The sequence below is a fragment of the Bidens hawaiensis genome, unplaced genomic scaffold (genome assembly GCF_021521415.1).
Source record: "Bidens hawaiensis isolate Kalapana, Puna unplaced genomic scaffold, B.hawaiensis_p1.1 tig00003857_1, whole genome shotgun sequence".
NCBI lineage: Eukaryota > Viridiplantae > Streptophyta > Magnoliopsida > Asterales > Asteraceae > Bidens > Bidens hawaiensis.
This window is the reverse complement of record NW_027491222.1, coordinates 486,006-510,687: the sequence shown is the minus strand read 5'-3', so window position 1 is coordinate 510,687 and position 24,682 is coordinate 486,006. Positions and strand designations below refer to the sequence as shown.

The window sequence follows — 24,682 nt, the reverse complement described above, 5'->3', positions numbered from 1 at the left end:
CAGCCTCGAGTTGCTGTTCCCAGGTTTTGTGGATACAACAACATCTTCGCGACTACGGTTTGAAGTTTCTTGCTACTCCTATTTTGATTGATAATTCTGCTGCAATTTCTATCACAAAGAATCCCGTACAACATTCGAAAACGAAACATATCGAAATTCGATATCACTTTATACGGGATTGCTTTGAGAAGAAGTTAATCGATCTTGAGAAAGTACATACTGATTTTCAGAAAGCCGATATGTTTACTAAAGCTTTTGACAAAACGCGTTTTAAATTTTTGCTTGATTTAAACGGATTGAAGACCCTCACAGATATCCTTAAACAATGATGACTATCTTTATTTTCTGTCATATTTTTCTTTTAAAACTTATTTTGGTTTTAGGGGGTGAAAATCTAGAAAATACAAAAAGAGTGTGTTTTTCGTTTGTATAGATAAAATCCAAAAACATTAAAAAATTTCAAAATTCAAAAATATTGTGATTTCTGTTCTTTAATGTTTTTCTTTTAAATATTTAGAAAAACCAAAAACATTTTAAAATTTTAAAAAACCAAAAAGAATGTGATTTATGTTTTGTACAGAAAAATCCCAAAATCCAAAAAGATTGTGAAGTTTATTTTGTTTATAAGAAAATTGAAAAAGACAAAAATATTGTGTTTTTTAAAGTTAGTATAGAGAAAAACCAAAATGATTTTTGCAGGCGTTTTTAGATTATTTTCTCGCTGAAAATTATATCGGTTATTTAAGTTTGTGAAGCATGCTTGCATGTCTTGGTCCTATTATTCACTTGTGAATTGATGGTTAGCCATTTATTTATAAACTTAAGTTAATTGGGGCGATTAAATTTATCTTTTCTTTATTTTATGCTCCTCAAAATTTTGAGTTTTTGAAGCAAAAAGAGAACATGATAGTACATTGATTATCTTGACCCCAAATCCAGCAAAAAGTAAGCTTAAAAGACTGTGTGCTTAATTGTATTGGTGCATTGGTAGGTCTTAAAACAACCCAGTAGAGTAAAGTATGTGATATAAACATAAAGAAACGCCAAATTGAAAGAGGTGTTAGTCTCTAGCAAAAGTCTTGGTGAGGATGGCAGAAATGTAATAACCAGTCACTCAAGCCTTATATTTGTTGATCACCCAAAAATAAAATAAAGAAAATAACAAGCGTTAGGATTCTGGACACTGTGAGTCTTTATGCGGCTTAATCATCTGGGTATTCATAAGCATGAATATTTCACTCGCTTTCAAGAAGCAAACCCAAAGTCATTAAACTTGATCACCGCTGTACTTCGTACAATTTAAATTACTGACTTGATCAAAATCCGCTGTTAGTCATACAATTGTTCCTCCCTTGCGCGCGTCTTAATACCATTAAGAAACGGACCCCAGGGGATACAATGTATGTAAGCCGACAGATGGACTCGTGCATACTCACTCACAGTAAAGGAAACTTGATGCATTGCTCAAAATTTCAATAATTGGTATCAAAAATTTTGATCAACAATATAATGGTTTAAGTCAAGTTTGGGTGATTTGGAAAAAATCAAATTAAGCTTGAACCGAGATTAGAGGCTGATAGTTTCTGATATTATGTGCTTTAATTGAACAAATTAATCATATCACAAAAATACTTGAACGTGTGTTATTAGATTTATGTGGAGAACAATACCAATGACCGACTTATCGCCAGTCATAATATCGCTGAAATATAAAAATGTGATGGAAGGGCAATTTGGTCAATATGATTCTCTGCTCAAACTCGACAAAAATACAAAAATATGTACTGTTTTTGATAAATCATTGAAAAACACAAAAAGATTGTCTATTTTTTTAATTGTTCGGATATTCTTTTGTAAATACATTCTTTATTTTTTATAAAATACCAAAAATATTTTCGTTTTTCTTTGTACATATTATTTTAAGTTATGTTTCGGAAAACTGAAACGTTTTTAAGGTATTTGGTTGTCGGGATAAAAAGATTCTCGATAACCTAATTTATTTATTTTTATTTAATTATTTAATTCATTTGATTATTTAATTTAAAATTAAATAAAAGATTTTTTTTTAATTAGAATCTAATTCGTTATTTATGGATAACGAACTAGGTGATTCTTTAGCGAACTAGCTTCTGGTTCGCTAACCTAATTCGCTTCCGCACTCTGTAATGAATCATCCCTTCGTTATGCATATTTAACGAATCATGACACGAATCATGTCTTGATTCGCTACCTTTAATTTAACGAATCAAGTAGCGATTTGCCAACATAAGGTAACGAACTGAGTTAGCGAATGGGCTAATTCGTTAACTTTAATTTAAACAAATCGCCTGATTCATACAAGTTGTACCTCGGGTTGCGTGCAAGGTTATAAAAGACAAGAAACACGAACAGGACTTACACTGTTCGCCTTCTTCCTTCATCTTAAAGTAATCTTATTCAAATTTTTCTTTGAAATTTCAACCTTCACATTTTGACATTTCTATGATATCTTTGGATTCCTAAGGTAAAGATGTTTATGGCGATCAAATTTTCGTCAACAATGGTTATGATTTGATAGCTAAATTATGAATTTTTAGTGTTTTAAGGGTTTCCGAGTTTATAAACCCTATTTATTTATGATTTGTGTTGATAAACTTGATGAATTAGATGTCATTGTGATCGGAATGTCATTTTGATACCCTTGGTGGACTTTAATCATCATTCGATTATTGTTTGCTGGGTTAATTGATGATTCATGTTCTTCATGTTTATAGTTGGTTCGTTTAACCATCAGTACATCTAGGTGTTGAGTCTCAATCTCTTCCACCTAAGCTTACTAGTGTGATTCCGAGCTCAACGAGCTGATTATCTTGATAGTTCAACGATGGTTATGGCCTAATTGTATCTGGGTTTATAATGTTGACTATTGTTGTTCATTTTGATTTTGACCTTGACTATGCGAGTCAAAGAGAAAGTCTTAATTTTTTTTACCATTCGTTAATCTTAGCGAATTGGGACTGTTTCGTGTCCAATTCGTTAAGATCTTACACGAACTAGCTAAGCGAATAAGATGTTACAGGAATCAGATATGGATTCTCTTAATATATAACGAACTAGAGTTTAATTCGTCAAAATTAAATAGTAATTCGCTATGTTCAGTTTGTTAAAGCATTTACTTGATAGCGAATCGCCTGATTCGTTATCTTATTGTAACGAATCAGTGTGATTCCCAACGAATGACATTTATTAAATAAATTAATTTCAATATTCATTTAATTTAATTAAATGATTTAAATCGTCTAATACGCGTAAATAGATTAATTACACATATCTTTTAATTATATATTTTGATATCTCTTCTCATATTCGATTTTATTTATACAGTAAAACATGGATGATCAAGAACAACAAAATCAACCACCACCAGAACAACCTCCACAAGGACAACCACCACAACAAGATCAACAAGCTGAAGTGATCTTATTGTCGTTTGATAAAAAGAACAACATTTGTGCTTATGTTGATCAAGATGTATCTGATTTGGAAACATTTGGAGATTTGTTGACTTTCTTACGACGATCAAAGATACACTATGCTATAACTGCTAGACCAAAGGTGTATCTTAGTATAATCAGGCAATTTTGGAACACGGCGGAATATGTTGAGGCAGATAAATTGGTTCAAGATACAATCAATCAGATTCCAATTACGATTGATGTTGAGGTCATTCGTTGGGTACTTCAATTTGACGATAATGATGATAACCCGAGTGAATTTGACAGGACATTGGTTAGAAGTTTATTCACACGCTTGAACTATGGTGGTGATATTCGTAAATCTATGCTGAACAAGAACGGGTTGTGTCCACCATACAAGTATCTGTTGCATGTTCTACTTCATTGTATGAGTGGACGTCGCGGTGGGTTTGATGAGTGTCGCCTAAGTTTGCAGTCGGCGTTTGTTGCCCTAATCCTGAACAAGCCCTTCAACTACTCAGAACTCGTCTTTGATCATTTGAAGGAACAAGTTCAGCAAACTCTTCAGTCGAAGTAATTCTTGATGTACCCTCGTTTCTTACACCTTATTATTCAAGAATTAATTCCGAATTTGGATATCGATCATACAAGAGTGAATGATGTACTTCATCAAGAACACATGACTGCTGATACCGTTCATCGTATGTTAATTTATAGAAAGGAGAAACCACAGGATAAACGGATGATTGGTCATATAGTCAATCCAAATTATGTATGTCCTCCTAATGAGCGTTGGATCCACGATGATTCGGATTCCGAGCGTGAAGGGGGAGAAGGTGGGAACAATGATGGTGGGGATGACGATGGTGATAATGATGGGAATGATGGTGCTGATGGAGCTGGTGAAACAGCTCTTAAAGAACAACAAGATGCAGTTGATGCAGCTCTAGCTGCCACCATTAAAGCTCAACTGGAAATAAAACGAAAAGGGAAAGTGGTGGAAACTAGTGAGCCATCGAAAAAGAGATGTGTGTCTGAAGGAACTGGGGTGGTTATTGTAGTACCACCACCACGCCAATCAACTCCTCAACGCTCAGCAGTGCCGCCCACTACTAGCACTCTGATGCTTACGTTGACGACGACGTTGGTGTCACACGAGAGGCTCGGTCTTATTCCTCAAATGGCGTTAACCGAGATACCAAGACCTCCTGCTGCATTGTCTACAGTATCTCCTACTACATCAATGAGACCTCCTCCTCCGGCAACAACTACTCCTCCTCCACCTCCGCCTAGTGATGTCTCATTCATGAGAATCACTCGACCTCAAGGACCTATTCAACCTGTTCACCCGTCCGTGTACAACTTGCCAACAGGTCATCAAACTGAAATGCTGCTAAATCTGCTACATCTATATGAAAATCAAAAGGCAGCTGACCGTCAAAATCAAGAACGACTCATGGAGAATCAACGACGAATGATGAGTTATATTTATTTCTGTCAGAAGGAGACTAAGTCGTTGCGTACGATTGTTGAGTCTCACGGGGTGAAATTAAAGGAACAAGAAGAGTTGATTTTACAATTAACTTGTAAAGAAGATGCCCTCAAGAAACTCAAGAATGACGATGATGATCTTGACGAGTCTGGTGCAGGAGGTGAGCCTAAAAAATCGCATGGTTCATCCTCTGGTGCTGGTGTTAGTGGCGGTGATGATTCGAGCAAGCAGATAATTATTTATCAAGATCCAACAGCTGCCAAGCCAATTGAAATGATTGCAACTAACACAGTGATATTTGTTGATGGATCAGGGGTGGTTCGTAGTGTGGTAAACAGAGATGAGATAGAGGTTGGTGAGTTTGTGGTTAGATCCTTGACACGGGAGCAGATTTCGATTCTGCTTGGGCTGAATGACGATCAGTTGACTGCTTTAGAGACTGAGCCCGATGTCGAAGTGATAACAGAGGAGGATTTGGAAGTTGATCCGTTGTTTATGAATACGGATTTTGTTTATGAGGATGAAGAGATTGAGATGGAGGATGTGACTGCTGATGAGTACCCGGACTTGTATCAACACACGAACGTTGATCAAGGTGCTCCGGTATTTCAAGAAGAGGTGTTTAAAGAGACTAAGGATGAATTGGAAAAGCTTGTTCGGCGAACAGTACCCTCACTCAAAGAAGTGACTGATGAGGACGTAAAAAGATGGTTCAAACGTCATAAAGTGGGTAAATTTATTAGTGCTTATCGTTATGTAGATCAAGAAAAAAAAGATACTGCTGCTGCTTGGGTTAAGGCTAATCAGGTGACTACCTTCAAGACCGTTTCTAAGGTACATGGTGATATTGTCTCCTGGTTCAATGATTCAGATCTTAAAGTATGTATAGTCAAGTGGGAAAAGGGTGTCCAGTATTACGAGAAGATAATGGATGTTCTGACATTACCGCGGTGGGATATTCGTGCCCTCGCGAGACGTCCATTTATCAATCGTGGGGGTTACCGAACAGCTGAGTGGTTTCACCAGCACTTACTGTTCGAGGTCAATCATGGCTTCAAATTCTTCAAGCCCCAGGTCCCAAGACGTAAGCGCATTGACGAGATTGATCCAAGGACCGGCAGGAAGAAACTTGTCTTGAAAAAGCCGCCAAAGACGATGAAAAAGGTTCCTGTGAAGACAATGCCTCAAGATATTTATCTGTCTTTCAACCGTTGGTACTATGACAATCGTACTGGCGAGGCTGTTATTGTTCGTGGTCGAGGACTGCAGACCGAGCTCATCAAGATACTTGTCCCGATGTGGTTGGTTAATTTATCAGAGACAGACAATGATGTGATACACAGGAAGCAGATTTTGATCGAGCGCCAAGAAGATTACGACCTGGCTATGCAATTTCAACGAGTCGTTCGTGTGTGTCATGAACATGGAATTCATAGTTGCAGAGACTGGCAGTCCAAGCGCTTCAAATAAGTTAAAGACAAAGAGCTCAAGACGAGGGGGTGTCTGTTAGTGCACGGTTTTGCGTCTAGAGTCTTTGTATTTATCGTTAACGTTTTTGTTTATTAATTAATGTAATAATTAATGTATTTAATAGCCAGTTCGCTAAGTTAAAGGCTAGTTCGCTAGGGGATGTTAGCGAACTAGCCAAGTAATGTATTCCCTCCTGATTCGTTAGGGGATGTTAACGAATCAGGGGGTGTTTCGCTATGATAATGTATGTAACGAAGGAGAGGCTGGTTCGCTAGGGGATGTTAGCGAACCAGATCACCTTCTATATATAGTGAACTCCTGTTCACAATTAATAAAAGTTTTGAGCTAATTAACGAACTGCTGTTCAATCTCTCTCAAGCTTCACCTAATATTATAAAAACGTTACTGATAATATTGATAATAGATATACATATATACAACACTGAATCGATGTTAATTATGAGCTAGATCTACTACTAATCGGATATTCACATATCTGAGATCTGTTATTGTTATTGATTGGTATTCCGAGTTCAAACACTAAATGAGCACGAAAACGGGGTTCCCATTTAGCAAAATCGCTAAATTCCATCAAACGTTAACACTTTGAATGTGAACCGATCTCGGTATCCAGTTGTAACATTTGTTGCATCAACATGTTTTGAGAAGCTAATGCATACATACCAGCCATTTTTGACAAGTTTTGAACTTTAAGGGTTAATTTTGAAAATAAGATTAACGAATTGTAAACAGTATAGGTAACGAACTGTGAACAGTTGTAGCGAACTGTGAACAGTAATCAACGAATCAAATCTTAACCAAGTTAAGATTGATCAGGTAGTGAATCAGAAATGAAATTAACGAATTGATCAAAAACAGATGGTCAACGAATAAGTCAACTAGCGTATTGGCTAAACGAATCACTAAGTATTGGCTTAGCGAATTTGATAACGAACTAGCTACAGTTGATAGCGAATCAACTTATAGTGAATTAGGTTGTTACAACGATTTGTAACAAACTCTGACAACAAATTCCACGTGGCAAAAGTTGTTATAACACAATTTCCAAGGTAAACGCGTGTAACACGAATCAGTTGGACACGAATCAGATTGTGTAGCGAATTGGTTCACGTATCAACCAAAACTCATAACTAATTAGCTTAAAAATTAACGAATCAGGTAGCGAATTTGGTGAACAGTGTTAACGAATTGAACAAAAATCAACGAATCTTCAAATTTTTTTGAAGATCTTCAAATATTCAAACGTGATTTCCAGAAATCTGGAAATCATATGAACACAAACCCTGAACCAAATCCGTAATACTACCTCGATTTTAACCAAATCTCACAAATAAACTACCAAAATACTCGGAAACTTAATGCGAATCTATCTCAAATCATCCCGTAATCCAATTTACTTTAACTTGAACCCAAATTAACCAAAACAACACTCTGTTTTCGGCAAATTCCAGATCCAACCCAATTCTCAATCACAATCCAACAATCCTTCCCAATACCTTACCAAACCACAAATTAACCAAACTCAATCCATATCTTAATCAAATTCACATTGAATTTGATCAAACTCAAACCGAACACTGAATAATACCAAATTAACAATTAACAGTCCTAAATTAACGAATTAATAACCATATCAAGAGCAATCGAATCCCCGAAAGCTCTGATACCACTTGTGAACGCCTAAATCGATCTCAGATCTAAGATTACTTAACCGATTATGCGGATCTAGTTCATGATGCTATTGATTATATGTTATATATTAGTATTAGTTGTATGTATGTGTATGTATAATATTAAGATTGAATACGTTAACGAAGCTTAAGAGTAGATCTGGACAGAAGTTCGATAATATAATTCTCAAAAACTTCTATTAATTGTGAAAAGTGTTCCCGTATAAATAAAAGATGGACTTAGTTCGTTAACATCCCCTAACGAACTAGAGTCCACTTTGTTACATACATTAAGAACGAATAAACTTAGCGAATCACCCCCTGATTTGTTAAACATCCTTAACGAATCAGGAGGGATAATAACTTAGGTCTTAGTTCGCTAAACATCTTTAGCAAACTAGACATCACATTAACGAACTAACTTAAAGTCTTAATAATTTATTACATAAATTAAACGACATATACATTAACGTTAAATACAAAGACTCGAGACGCAAAACCGTGTACTAACAAAGTTTGAGAGATTTTTTGGAGATGTAGCAGGGGAAAATGAAGGGAAATGGTGGTGTATATATAGAGTAATGTTGGTGGCCAAATATGGGTGTAATTTACAAGAGTGTGCATGAAAAATGGATCAAGACAAGACACAAAACAACAAAATTCGGATTGCTGCATGTCTGAGGCCGCCATGCATGGCCGCCCTAGCCTTCATGGCCGCTGGGCGCGGCACCCATGAGGGTGGGGTTTGGTCAGCTCGTCTTGCATGGTTTGTTTTGCGTCCGGAAGTTCGTTTTTGATGTAATTTGATCGTTTTAAAGGCGTTTTCGAATCCGTAAAAGGGGTTTTTCAAATTGAACATGTGGGAATGATTTAGTAACATAAAATCCAATATTTTATATATTTGAAATGTTTGGGATATAAATTGGGTCGGTTTACGTGATAAACGATTACACAACGAATACAAATAGAACCCGAAATTGACGAATGTCACACTAGTAATTTGGGGATTTAAAGTGTTGCAGAGGTTTGATTTATGAGGGATAAATAAACCGAGTCTTTTGAGGTTGTGAGAAGGTGGTCCAGTGGTTGTGTGGGGGTGGGGTGGGTTATGGTATGGTGGTGGTGGCAGGTGGTGAAGGTTTGCCCTACAGAGGGAGAGAAAACGGTGTGTGGGTTTTGGTGGCTCGACGGGGAAGACTGTGGTGGTGTATGAACGGAAGAGAGAAATATATATATATATATATATATATATATATATATATATATATATATATATATATTAAGATGTTTTTTAGTAAGAGGGGTAAAATGATTAATTTACCCTAGCACATGAGCAGACTTAACGATAAAAACTAACTGAGTTAGGGCTAAATGACAAACGGTGTAACATTTTGAAACGTAAAGTACAAAATATGTTATTTTTGAAGATAAAGGACAACCACTGAATATTGATGTAAATATAAAGGACAATTTCTGTAATTCTGTCTACTATATATAATGCCATACATTAGTAAGCGCATTTAAATTCCACTCGACATAAAGACGACTGGATTAAATTAATCTTTAAGAAAACACAAAAGTTGCAAAGAAAGATTAAATATAAGATCGTCCGTAGTCGGACGTTTTGGGGCTGCGTTAAAGGCCATAATGCCGGGGAACATTGTGACATTCGTCAATTTCGGGTCTCGAATAGTATCCGTTTTGTAAACTTTTAATATGTAAAATGACCCGTTTTGTAAACCGACACTTTGGAAATAATCAAAATGATGGATTTTATGTTACAATATTGTTTCACACTTGTTGGGTCTTGAAAGCATTCATTTCGGTTCTTAAAACGCGTAAAAATCACTTAAAACGAACTGCAGGAACTAAAACTGCCAAAAATGAAAAGTTGGTGAATCAGGAAATCACCCCATCGCAGTACGCGATGAGGGACTCCCATACACACGTCGCGTAGAGCGACGGGGCTCCAGATCAGCTTCAGCCAGCTCGTTTTTCCAGAAAGTTCCAGCTATTCCGGCGACCTTTTTAACCCACTTGAACCCCTTTTTGGCCCTAATAATTGATCCCACCCGTATCTCCACTAAGTAGGATCTATAATCAATAATACAAACCCATTATAACAACTTTAATCCCGGATTTTATTATTTAATCTCAACCCATCTCGCAGGAATTATTGCAACTTTAATAATGTCAATATGAACGACTCCCACTCCAATTATTATTATAAATAGGACCTTCTAGTTCATCTAAACTCGTACCTATCATCTCTTACATCTAAAATACACTCTAAAACCTTCAAATAATCCGACCAAGTTAGTTTTCCGGCGAACTCCGTTCACCATCATTCCGGCACGGTTTGAGGTAAACTTTATATGTCTTCCACTTGTTTTTAAGCGACTAACAAAACCCCTAACTTAGTTCAGGCAAACATGCAGCGATTTGAAAGAACTGAATCTAGGGTTTGATTGAAGAAGATGAAGTTAAGAAGATGATGTTTTTGGGTATATTTATATAACAAAATGTTTTCATATCTTAATCAAATAACCATCTAGTCTAGTGGTTGTGTATGTGTTGTGTGGGCATGAAGACCTGGGTTCAAACCTTGGTCACAGCAAACCCATATTGTTTATTTTTAAAAACCATTTTTACTAGTTATAATAAATTAAATATATATTTATAAATTATACAAAATAAACTAAATTAGTTTTATAATTAAATAAAAGTTGTTTAAACTTCCGTTAGCATTTTCGCTCAAGTATCAACTTTTACAACCTGGTAACACTCGTTAAAATTCGTTAAATAATTATGTAGAATATATATATAAATATATTAACGTTGTAACTATATAAATTCTAACCACCAACGATAAATTCCGTAAAATATGATTTAAATCTAATATTCACCTTATAAATAATATTATAATAATAAATAGTCAAAATATGTTAAACTTTAAAATTCGCTAACATATTTCTTTTCAAAATAAAAGATACTAATAACACTCAAAATTACGTAAAGTTATAATATTCAAACTAGATATTAACCTCGTATTTTATTATTAAAATATTAATCCTCTAAAATCCCGTTAATGTATAAATTAATATTATAATATCCAACTCCGTAATAAAATATACATTGAACACTTCTAAATTCCGACAACCCGATCTATTTACTTTTAAAGTCATTAGTTAATATTGATTTTGTACTTTTAATTCTAGTTCGCGAAGTTCAATTGCTTCGGTTTCCTTTACGCGCTTTTGGTTTTTATTTCACGTTTGTCTTCAACTTCAATGTGAGTTTCTCACACCCCCTTTTTACTCTTTTATTACTTTTGGGGGTAGCATATATATCCTCTCCAAGATTACAATTTTGTTTATTCTTTATTTACAAACTACAATTCGTTACATGGACCTATGTGTTTATTTCCATACTTGCTCAAAGATTTCGTATTAATGGTTTCCTCATTAAGTATGATCATATGTCCCCCTATACACTCAGGACCTCGATGTTATGAGAGGAATAGGGACCCCCGGTCCGAGTACGTTGGTTGTTACCAACGGAAATGACACCTACTTACGCTATTACCCGAGTACGTTGGTGCACAATCCCAACTGGAAAAGACCCTACTTGCTCATTTACACTTGTTCATTGAATTGTAGATTTTTATGTACTTATATCAAACTTATGTGAACTCACCAACTATTCATTTAGTTGACATTATTTTATATATATGCTACAGGTACAACTATTCGAAGTTGACATAAGAAGAAGACATTAAAATTTAGGGTATTTCAATAAATGGACAAGTTGTTAAATAGTTCTTGTATTTTCCATGTATTTCTTGTTACAAATTTGCGTACTTGATGTTTAAATTAATTAATGATAATATTGTCACTTAATAGTGTCACATGTGTTTTGAGCAATCTGTACGTCACACTCGGGCGTTTCCGCTTTAGCCGGGGTGTTACAAACATCGTCCCCCTCGGCGTTATGGTTTTTTTCCAAGTTATACACAAAACGCGAGTGTGGCACCAAAATAAAAAAAAAGAGCCGTTGCAAGTTACCATTGGGAGCCAAAATCAAAAAAATAATTATTTTCTATATATAACCAATTCATCCCCAATCAAAACTCATCAAATTTATAAAATATCTCTTTCAACTCTATATTTCTTCACACAAACTTCACTATATAAATGAATCCTTCATCTATATATAAACGCTTTTTTAGGCCCTACCAACAAGCCCAAGACGATGCGGAGGAAGTTACGAGTGCGATTGTGCTCGTGACAACTTATATGAGTTCCGTTACGAGTGCGATTATCTCTCCACCACCCCAGTTTCAAAAAGAGCATATATCGAACGTGATCGTACCGAAGTCAACAACCGGTTGGATTACATCTGCAACTCGCCAAGATACAAGAACCCGAAGACATTTAGGCATCATTTTCGGATGTCTAAAAATTTATTTATGCGTATCACCAATGACTTGGAGCGTGAGCTTGATTACTTTAAGCAAAAGTCGGACGGTCGAGGGACACTAGGATTCACGGCTATTCAGAATGTTACGTCAGCCGTACACGTGCTCGCCTACGAAAACATGACAGACATCAACGACGACTATTTAAAGATGACCGAATAAACAACTCGGGACACCTTGGAGTATTTTTGTTATGGTACATTTCGTTTTTTTTAAATAGTTATATAACTTGTTTAATTTAATCAATTATTTTATAAAAGTTGTGTAAAATATAGGAATAGTGAACTATATGGCCGCATTATCTAAGAGAGCCCAACTAGAACGATCTACAACGTCTTTATGAGGCACATACAAGGGTGCATGGTTTCTCCGACATGATAGGGAGTGTAGATTATTTGCATTGGGAATGAGGTAATTGTCCAACTACATAGCGATATCAATTCACACGAGGTGACCAAAAGGGGCCAACTGTCAGCCTTCAAGCGATTGCTTCATACGAACTTTGGATTTGGTCGGCACTCTTTGGTGTTTCCGGTTCAACAATGACATAACCGTTAGAGCAGTCTCCTGTGATGGAGAGTTACATATCTGGGACCATTCCCGTCGCTTCGTTTTGGGCTAACGATAACTTCTACCATCATGGGTACTATCTGGGTGATGGAATATACCTAGAGTATGCGATAATCGTTAAAACATTCAAAGACCCGGCGGATGAAAAAAGACAGTATTTTAAGAAAGTGCAAGAGTCTATGAGAAAGGATATCGAGAGGCGTTTTGGTGTTCTTCAACAACGATGGCATTTTGTTAAAAATCCTTGTCGTCTATGGTCTTTGGAAAGAATGAAATGTGCTATGTATGCGTGTATCATAATGCATAACATGATATCGAAGACGAGGGAAGAGCAACATGTCCAACTTTCATACCGGACCCGGATCCACCACGAACTCCAGCAAGTATGGAGCAAAGACTACAAAACTCGGATTCTGTGCGGTCAAAAGAGATACATAACGCACTAAAGGAGGATTTGGTCCAACAACTTTGGATGAATCGGCGTTTTCCTGGTGAAAACGATGATCAGAACGAGGGCAACAATGAAGACGATGAACACGACGAGGCCGAAGACGATGAAGACGAAGAGGGCGAAGACGATGAAGATGAAGAGGGAGAAGACGACGAGGACGATAACGAAGATGAGTAGTTTTTTTTTTATTTTAATGTATATTTGTTTAATAAAGTATTATTGTTATTTGATTATTTTAAAAAATATGAAAAACAAAAACAAAAAGTGTAAAAGTGACTGGGTGCCACGTGGTGCATAATGCCTGGGAATGCGGCTTTATGACTACACCCTATTTTTGTATAAAGTCATAACTCTAACTAGACGCCACGTGACGGATAATGTCTGGGGGTGAGACTTTATGACTACTCATGGTCTAAGGACCAAATCGTTAAAAGGTGAGACAATCCTAAATCTCTAATTTCTCCAAAATTATATTAATTTCAAAACATCATTAAATCATATCAGATATTGTAATGAAACTTCTGCTAATGAGATTTAACGAAGCTGACATTATAGAGAAAGTGAGAGACCGTGAGATATCAAGTTCAAATTCGATCTCAATCAGGTTTTCCTACAGTAGGTCTTTGAGTGACAGGTTTTCTCAGAACATGAGATAGTAGGCTTGAACTAGCTAACATATATGATTGCCTTTTAATGTTGGGTTATTCAAGCTAGCCGGATTTTATTAATTGATGGTTATTATTAAAAAAATAGAAAAAGAAAAAAAGATATTCCTTGAATAATAATAATAATAATAATAATAATAATAATAATAATATGTTATTGCAAGAAGCAATGTTTTAAAAACCGGTTTTTTATTCGTACCGGATTGAGCTAAAAATGGTATAACCGGTTTATACCGGGAGGTTCAACCGATTGAATAGTAACTTTATAATTTCATATAAATGCAACTTCAATTTTAAAAATAACCTAAATGTAAATGATTTATAACAAAAATTAACCCAAAAGTTAATCCATATTAAAAAAATGATACAAAAGCACTAAATTATTAACAAATAGTCCCAAAGTTTACACGTTTGAATGTTAATTGTTGGGTTAAAAGTATTTTTTTTAAAAATAAAGGCCGCAAATATTAAAAATTCTTCAGACTTAAAACCTGTTTGTCAGTAAAAACCGGTATTTTGAAAAAACCTACCGGTATGATGCTCTAGCAAACCGGCTCAAAATACCGGGCTCAAAATACAGGCTTGTTGTACGAAATCCAGCTTAACCGGTTTTTAAAACATTAGCAAGAAGAGAAGAGCCGCATTGTTGCCGGTAACAGCGGACAAAGTGAACCAACCAACAGTCGTTCGCTCGTTCGTTAATACTCTCACACAGTCACATTTAAACCTCCATCCATAAATTCATTTCACTTTTATTTATTTTTTTCATTTCATTTATTTTCTATATCACAGAGAATTCACTTTAATTTAAACCCAATTTCTAATTTCTTCTCTGATTCAACAACATTTTATTATAATTAATCTAAATTTCTTTCTCTAATAGATTGGGTAGTAGATATAGTATTAGTATTAGATTCTTGTGTTTATCATCCCCCAAGTTCTTTTCTCTCTCTCTCTCTCTCTCTATATATATATATATCTCACTTAGGGTTTGCTTGTTTGTTAAATCTGCTGTTACAACAAACAAACAAACATTATCCATTTGATTGATTGATGTATGTATGTATATGATGAGTTGCTTTTCAAAATGCTTCAAATGTCACTCTGAAAACACCCAATTGGATTCTAACCACTATCCAGGTTTACTCATTATTATCTTTCTTCACTTTTTATTTTATGCATTCTGTTCTAATCAGTTTGTGATTTTATATAATTATTAATTATACACGCATTATTATATATAAATAAAAGAAAATTGGAGTTAAATAATGATAATCTTAACTTTCATTTTTCTTACTCCCGGTACCATAATCATCGTAGATTTATACACTGGAGAAACGAAATAGCGAAATCAAGTATAAATCGAATGCAAACTATATGATGGTTATGTTACCGGGATTGCTTTTCACAACAAAAGTAAAAGTTTATCATTTGTCAAACTGCAAGTATAGACTATTAGTCGGACAGTGGGGTAGGGACCTAGATTGGAATTTATATGTAATTTTTCAAATATATAAAATTCCAATCTTGACCAAATAGCGATTAAACGGCAACTAGTCAGTGGGGCAGCGACTAGTGATTAATCGGTGCCTAGTCGGTATTTTTACAACCATGCCACTAGGTGATGTTCGGATAATTAAAATCCACTTTTTCTTATATAAATACACAAAACACATATATAGAAAGGCATACGCACACAATTACAAAAAGAGCTTCTAATAAGACTTAACTTTTCAAGATGTAATATTCAGTCCATTGATCAACACAAGAAACAATTACCCTATGTTAATTACTGTGTAATGTTCAATATCCATAATTTATTAATCAGCTTTAAGTTTGTGTATTTCATTTAGTTTGTACTTTGTTCCTTCAGTAATCAAATTCGCATCCAACTTCAAAATTTCAAAATTCAAATAATTCAATTTGATTAATTCGAGTATTCGATTCTTTGAATTTGAGTTTATTAAACTTATTGTGTAATGTAAATATGTAACATCAGCTAATGGAAATACAAGTACATACAAGGATGTTAATGTTACCAGGGCTAACGTGGCTAGAAGCTTTACGTTTCGTGAGCTTGCTGCATCTACACAGAACTTCAGGGCTGCTAATTTGATCGGAGAAGGTGGATTTGGAAGCGTTTACAAAGGTCGGCTGGAATCCGGGAAGGTAAAACTTGTTGATGTTTACTTCTATATTTGAAGATCTGAAACTGTTGATGTGCTTTTAATAACTTAATTCAAGAATAAAAAGTAGACAATCAGTTGCTTTAAAAAAGCTTGCGCCAGGTGTTTTTAAAATGCCTCAAGTTCTTGAGACAGTGGTTCATAGGACTGCAAACTGAACCGAACAAAGTCTTGTTCATGTTCATTCGTTATGCTTTTATCGAACGAGCAAACGGTTCACAAACACCTAACCGAACGGAATTTCTTGTCCATGTTCGTATATTAAGGATATGAACTTGTTCATGAACGGTTCACGAACACAACGGTTCACTCCGGCTACCAAGTTTGTGTTGGTGTTTTCTCTAATACTCATATTCATATGTTAATTTTACATATAAATTAATCAAATAATACTTTGTTGTTTTATAGTTACTAAATTTTCTTAAAACTATATGATAAGATTAGACTAGTCATTAAAAAATTAATAAAAACCTTCAGTAAACATTAAAGAACATAAACGAATACATTATCGAACGTTCACGAATCATGAACACAACTGAACGAACTTAACCTCAGTTCGTATGCATTCATTTAGTTAAGTGAACGGAATTCCTTCTATATGTTGTTCATCTATTAAATGAACTTCCTGCCAAACAATTCAAAAACAGTTCGCTGAACGTTCGTTAGCAGCCCTAGACTAGTTCATGCACTTGTAGGTCAAAATTGTTCAAAATCCGGGATTGTAGGAGGTTAATATGTGAAAACAACAAAACGGATGAATTTATTGTGGAATTTATAACTGATTTTGATGAACAGTTAGTGGCGGTTAAAAAGCTCAACCTGAATGGATCTCAAGGGAATCAAGAGTTCATAGTGGGGGTTCTTATGTTAAGTCTTCTTCGACATTCACACCTCGTCACATTAATTGGTTATTGCACGGATGGTGACCAGAGACTTCTTGTTTATGAGTATATGCTATTCGGTAGCCTCGAAAATCATCTGTTCGGTAATTTTTTTATTTAATTATTTCATGTTCTAATTACTTTCTGTATCAAGGAATTAAAACCAAATGTTTCTTGTATATGTAAACGAACCAACCGTTATGAGAAGTTTAATTATGTATGTTTATATAATAGACGAACGCACATGAAAAAATGTCTCGTTCATTCATTTATGTTCGTGAACATCCTTTTCGTTGGTGTTCATTTATGTTTGTTAGTGCACGCTTGTTTAAGTTTGTTCGTTTATATATAAATTTAAATTTTTTAGACCCACCATAACTTTGTATAGTTTTGTTATTTAGGCTAGATTGATTGATGTTCACGTTTACTTTTAAATGATGTTCACTCGATTATGTTTGTTCATTTATGTTTGTGAACCGTTCATTAATACTTTTAACAAACGATCATAACCGAACAAAAACACTCATTTTCTTAATTGACGAACACGAACAAGAAAATCCCGTTCTTTTAATTTAACAAGTTTATAAACTCAAGCTGACCCATTTCCATTTTCAGATCTACAACCTCATCAGGAACCGTTGGATTGGCCAACCAGACTAAAGATTGCTGTTGGTGCAGCTCGTGGTCTCGAATATCTTCATTGCCAAGCGAACCCACCGTTATTTATCGTGATTTGAAATCATCAAATATATTATTGGACCGTGATTTTAATCCGAAGCTTTCAGATTTTGGGCTTGCTAAATTGGGCCCTGTAGGTGATAACACCCATGTGTCAACTCGGGTTATGGGTACATATGGTTACTGTGCACCCGATTATGCAATGAGCGGTAAACTTACTATGAAGTCTGATATTTATAGCTTCGGTGTTGTGCTTCTTGAACTGATTACCGGGCGTAAAGCAATTGATATGACTAAACAAAGTAGAGAACAGAATTTAGTTTCATGGGTAACTTTTTTTTTACCTTCGTATGCTTATTTTTTATAACCTTAACGAGTTAACAGTTAAAACAAGATTGGGTCAAAATGGGTTAAGTTTTAAGACGGGTCAAAAAGGGCAACCCTAACCCGCATACACTTAAAGTTGTGCAACTTGAACACAACCGTTTAACCCGTATATCTACATGATGAGCTGGCGGGTGATAATAAAGTTGTAAATGTGTTTATCAAGTCGATGGGTTGTAAAAATGGGTTAAACGGGTCATAAATTGCTTAGTGTGTCGACATGTTTAATTAAGTGGATTGTGTTTGAGTTGATCTATTCAACTAAATTGATTAAACAGGTCAACTTGAACATGAACCATTTAACCCATATACCTAAATGTGTCAAATGGGTTGGCATGTGATAACTTAGTGGTAAACTTGTTGCTTGAGTTGATGAGTTCTAATAAATGGGTTAACGGGTTAGTTGGTTGACATGTTTAACTAAACGGATTAAAGAGGTTAACTCGAACACGACCCGACCTGACCCAAACACGACTCGTGTAATCTATTTATCTGAACGTGTAAAATGGCTTGGTGGGTTGGCGGATAATAATCAAGTGGCAAACATGTTCATCGAGTTTATTAATTATTCAATAATTATATATGACATATATCAATATATCAATAATTATTCACTTTCCTTTACACTTCATTTATATTATATCTATAAAATAATTAATTATTCACTTTTCTTTAAACTCTATTAAAATTATATTTATACACTTTTATAAAAATAAATATTTACATATTATACTACTATACATTGTTAGAATACATTTCACAACATACTTGATGAAATTCAAAAATCAACAACAAACCATGTTTGTTAAATATTGAAAAGAATATAATTATAAATGTTATTATTAACATATTATACTACTATACATCGTTTAAGATTGTAAATAAAAAATAAAAAAACTCTTATATGCGTTCAATTTACGAAGTAATTTTTTTAATCATTAAGTAAATTTTTAATCATTAAGTTATAAATATATGCTTAAAAGTTGGTCCATTTTTTAAAAATAAATCAATTTATCTATTGGTTTTTTGTACATTGTCATATAAATTTATAAATTTTAAATATTTGATTTAAATCTATCTATTTATTTTTTCGGTTAATTAGTAAACTATACGTATATGTGTTAAATTGTAAGGATAGTAATCAATTTCACATATAATACAGTTTATCATATTTAGTTACTTGGTTTTTTATTTTATCAATGATTGCTTCAGATTTTTTGTGGAACTTAAATTTGATTGTTACGTGTTAAAAGTTGGTAAATATATCGTTTGATACAAGCTAACTACATTTGGCTTAAATTTGTTACGTGTAAAAAAAGGGTAATTTGAATATTTTTAACAATTTGAGAATGCAAATAGATTTATCGTTAAACTTGTTACGGGTTTAAAGTTTTGACTTGAAAATGTAAAATAAATGAAAGATAGAATTTTAAATATGATTGGTTTTCGAATTTATTTTGAAGGACATTTTTAAAAATAGTCAAAAGATTCAGGATTTTGCACATTGAGTATTTTTACCATAACTATTAAAATTTAAGAAAACATTGACAAAAAATTCCGACATGCCACCTCCGGGCCTATCAATGCTTCTAACTTGTGTCAAATTAGAAACATTTTTGTTAGCATTAATTTTTCCTTAAATAATAATCAGAATGTTGTATGTGAAACATGTCGTACAAAAGTATGCTCAAGTGAAGCAAAACATTCACAAAATTAAACGAGTTAACCTATTATTTTTTTGTCAATTGGCAAAGTCGAGAAGCCTCTCAAACTTATAAAAATTTTGTTATGGTGTAGCTCAAAACTATTATTATATGAGAAGTATTCTCCGAAATTGGTTTATAACTAAATTTTTTTCAATTATAGATATATGATACTAAGAATAAATTTTCAATAGATGGAGTGTTAGTATGTATGTTTTTGCACGCACATTATTTTTTCTGTTAAGTTCATTTAAAAAAATCATTTTGTGATATAAATAAAATCAATTTAAGTATAATGTTACATGCATAGATGTAATACATTTTTCTTTATATATTATTGTTTACTTTATTTGTAACTTATTTAAATCATCTCGTGTGTTATGCGGGTTTTACGGGCTCTAAAACTAGTAAGGTAACATACCAACAATCTTAGGATATTGGTTCTTTAGATACTGTAATCATAGACAAATCAAATGATGTTTGAACACATCGAATTAAGATAATACACGTCATGATTCCGGATATGTGCCTGAAGAGGTAGGTCCCAGCAGAGACCAGTTGGTCCCGCAAGACTCACCTTGAACATGGACGTCTGCGCAAAGGCCATCTGCTCCCGCAGGACCCACCATGCTCATAGAATCTTACGCGCAGTACGCAAGCTGTACACGCAGGGAAAGCCTCCCAATGGTGAAGTACCCCGCCTGTTCCCGCAGCTGCGGATACAAGCCATCAGGGAAGGCTACCCGCAGACAGCAGGGCTACACGCACAAGACACTAGCTACTTCAGCAGTCACGTGAAGGCATGAGCAAGGCGGGAACAATCCCGCCCAAATGAGCCAGTCTGATTCTGAAAGATCTTCTGTACCATACCTGCCAAGGTATGGATAGGACAGACGATCTGACCAGAACAGCCCATGAGCCAATCACAGGGTGACAGCTCACCGACAACAGTGCGAGGAGGGGCACCCTCTAGTACTGTTTGTCACTATTAGCCGCTGCCTACTCACCAACCCTCATTGTGGAGCAGGCGCAGCCTACAGTTGGTGGAATAGTATTACTGTTGGCCGTAACCTATTCACCAACCAGCATGGCCTGCGTACAATCCACAGTCAGTGGGACGTGCATAGTCTACAGTTGGTGGAATAGTGCAGCCGACTTTATTACTATTGGCTGTAACCTACCCACCAACCAGTATGGCCTGTGCGTAATCCACTGTTGGTTGAACAGGAATACTATTCAGCCGGCGGTACCTTCTAGAAAACCTACCTTCGGCTATAAATACTCCAATATCTTGGAATGGTAAGATCAATCTACTATCTCGTATAACTTACTTGATAATTGCTCTAATAGTATTCATATACTTTTATATTCAAAGAGCAATATAGACTGATTCTCACGCCGGAGGGTGGTCACAAGGAGGAACCCCCCCCTTCTCAGTGACGAGCTTACGGTGTCTGTTTTGCAGGTTCCCTAAAGTACAACTTACTCTGCTGGACCTAACCTTCGTGGGAAACATTACCTAGCCCCCAGATTATCCATAATCTGCCCGGGGTCACTTAGTGTTTCTTCATTGGCGCCATCCGTGCATTAAGCTAGAACTACATCTTTCTCCAGTTTTTCAAAACTTCCAAGATGACTAGAGAAATTCCGGTAACCACAACCCCAGCCACTGGGGTTAACACCGGCAACACAATGTTTACAAACACTACCCCAGCCACCCAAGCTGGGGCAAGTGAAATACATTTTACAAACACTACCCCAGCCACCCAAGCTGGGGCAAGTGAAATACATTTTACGAACACTACCCCAGTCACTCATGTAGGGGCAAGTGGAGTAAATATTCCACTGGGATTCACTGATGCCCAGCTGGAAAAACGACCTCGAGCTCCTCGCCAAACACTTGATCAAGTGAAGGCATGGGCCGAGGCACGTCAAAGAGAATTTCAGGCTGAGTTGGACGAACGCTTGCGTTCAGTCCAACAAGCTGAGGAATTCGGTAGTACTCGCCAGCACCTCAACATGAGTAGTGAGTACGAGTACTCAGACGGCGAGGGGGAAGACTCCGACACCGACGCGAACCCTCGCCATAGGGCGAAAGGGAAGCGTAAGGAAACGGATCCCCAGCCAAAAAGGAACTTTGGGGAAGCATTCCAACCAGTCACGGAAAAAAGCTCTCGCGACTTCTCCAAGGCCTTTAGACCTACTGCTACAAACGCAGGAAGGTCAAAATTTGCAAGGGACATTGCAGAAGCAATCGCCCCGAGGAGTGCCAAACAAATGTCCAACGTTGGCACATACGATGGTCTATCCGACCCAGATGACCATCTGAACAGGTTCATTGCGGGGGCAACCGTCAGTAACTGGACGGAACCCACGTGGTGCTACATGTTCCAGATGACTCTGGTAGGAGCAGCCAGAGCATGGTTCGACCGTTTACCGGTCCACCACATTTATGACTGGGCAGACTTCCAGAACAAGTTCAGTCAACAGTTTAGTCAACAGAGGAAGCACACTGAGGAGCAGTGGACGATCCTCAACTGTGTCAGAGAAGAGGATGAATCCTTACTGGACTTCATCACCCGCTTCAACTCCAAGAAGGTAAGTCTGGGCAACATCAGTGAAGACCTCGTTCGCGCCGCTTTCATTCAGGGCGCTGAATACCCAGAACTCATCCGCACTCTGACGGGTAAAGACGGTATGCCATCCACGTGGGATGCCATAATGACGGCAGCCAAGCGCTTTGCCGAAACAGAGAAACAGCTGGGAAGAGATCTCCCCCACAATACAAACCTCTACACGCAGAGGACAAGGGAGAACAATGTGAGAACCGCCCGGCTGAACAAAAAGAGGCGGCAAGGTATTTGGCAGTCAAGGATAAACTTTGACACCCCCTCAAGCTCTCGCCCTCTGGTTGGCGGAAGGGACAAAACGCACCCTTCGAACCGGAAAAACCGTTGGACGCCACTTACCAAGAGCGTCACGGAGATATTTGCCACGGAAAAACTGCCATGGCCAAAAGCCCCAGTGATCCGACAGAAACCCAATGCGGATCAAAGCAAGTCTTGTGACTTCCATGGGACAAAGGGCCATAGCACTGAGGAGTGCACATCCTTGAGGGACATCGTCGAGACATTCGTCAAGGATGGGAGGCTCGCACACCTCGTGGCATCTATCAAGAAGGGAGGAAGGAACGACAACAGGTACAGGGGTAACGGACGGAAGCCCGTCGACATTAGCATCAACATGGTCCATGGTAAGGTCAGAGGGAGAAAGAGATCAATGACCGAACCATGCGCATGGAAGGAAGCAGAAGTGCGCTTCCCGCGAGTGCCGGGAGGCCCAAACAAAGAAGGCCCCATTGTCATTAAAAGCCAGCTGGGGCACTACATCACCTCCCGCACCCTCGTCGACAATGGCGCATCGTCGACAGTGATGTACAGGCAGTTCTTCGACAAGCTCGATGATGAAGACAAGGAGCGCCTGGAGACGGTTTACGCTTCGATGGAAGGGTTTGACGGCAGCATGAACACTCCCTTGGGCATCCTATCTTTCCCCGTCACTCTCACCGATGGGAATTATTCACGCACGGAGGATGTGGATTTTGTTGTGATGAAAAAACCACATCATACGTATGACATCCTATTCGGGAGAGACGGGATGGCAAGATTCAACGCCGTGGTATCCTCAGTCCACGGCATGATGGGATGGCCAACAGCTGAAGGCGTAGCGATGATCACGGGCATTCCCCAGGTATGCATCGCATCTGTCTCCTCTAAACCCAAACCGAAGATGGCCAAACAAACCATCACTGAACCTGAACAGTGGGCATTCAATGGGAAATATCCCGATCAGGCCGTTACCATTGGCCCGACAATTGTTGATCCAACACGCACCTTACTCAAGCGCTTACTGCAGCGAAACGCAGACATCTTCGCGTGGACACCAGCCGACATGACTGGTGTACCCCGAGGAAAGGCAGAGCATAAGCTCAAATGCGATCCGGCCGTTACGCCGATCGTACAAAAGCGCAGAGTAATGGGGCCCGAGCAAACCAACGCGTGTAGAACCCAAGTCAAGGAACTCCTTGATGCGGGCATCGTGCGCGTTAGCAAATATCAAACATGGGTTGCAAATCCCGTAATGGTACCGAAGAATAACAAACAATGGCGCATGTGCATAGATTTCAAAGATTTGAATAAAGCATGCCCCAAAGATTGTTATCCGTTGCCAGAAATTGATCTTAAGGTGGACTCGGTGGCACCATTTCGCCTTAAATGCTTCTTGGATGCGTATAAGGGGTACCATCAAATCCACATGGCTGTGGATGACCAGGACAAAACCGCCTTTCGGACGCCCGATGGCACATTTTGTTATAAAATGATGCCGTTCGGACTTAAGAACGCGGGGTCCACGTACCAACGACTAATGGACAAAGAGTTTCACGCCCAAATTGGGAGAAACTTGGAAGTCTATATGGATGATTTGGTCATCAAAAGCCCCGAGCCAGAGACGATGTTGAAAGACATTGAGGAAACTTTCAACACGCTCAGAAAGATAAACATGAAGCTCAACCCGAGCA

The 24,682-nt window shown here is 36.9% G+C and overlaps 1 pseudogene across 1 annotated transcript; it reads left to right on the top strand.

The window, feature by feature from the left end:
- Window positions 1-15,341: 15,341 nt before the first annotated feature.
- LOC143624544 (putative serine/threonine-protein kinase PBL21) lies at window positions 15,342-18,853 on the top strand (annotated as a pseudogene). The gene is made up of 4 exons (XR_013152138.1): window positions 15,342-15,411; window positions 16,271-16,440; window positions 17,253-17,442; window positions 17,954-18,853. The product of XR_013152138.1 is annotated as a putative serine/threonine-protein kinase PBL21 (transcript).
- Window positions 18,854-24,682: the final 5,829 nt, after the last annotated feature.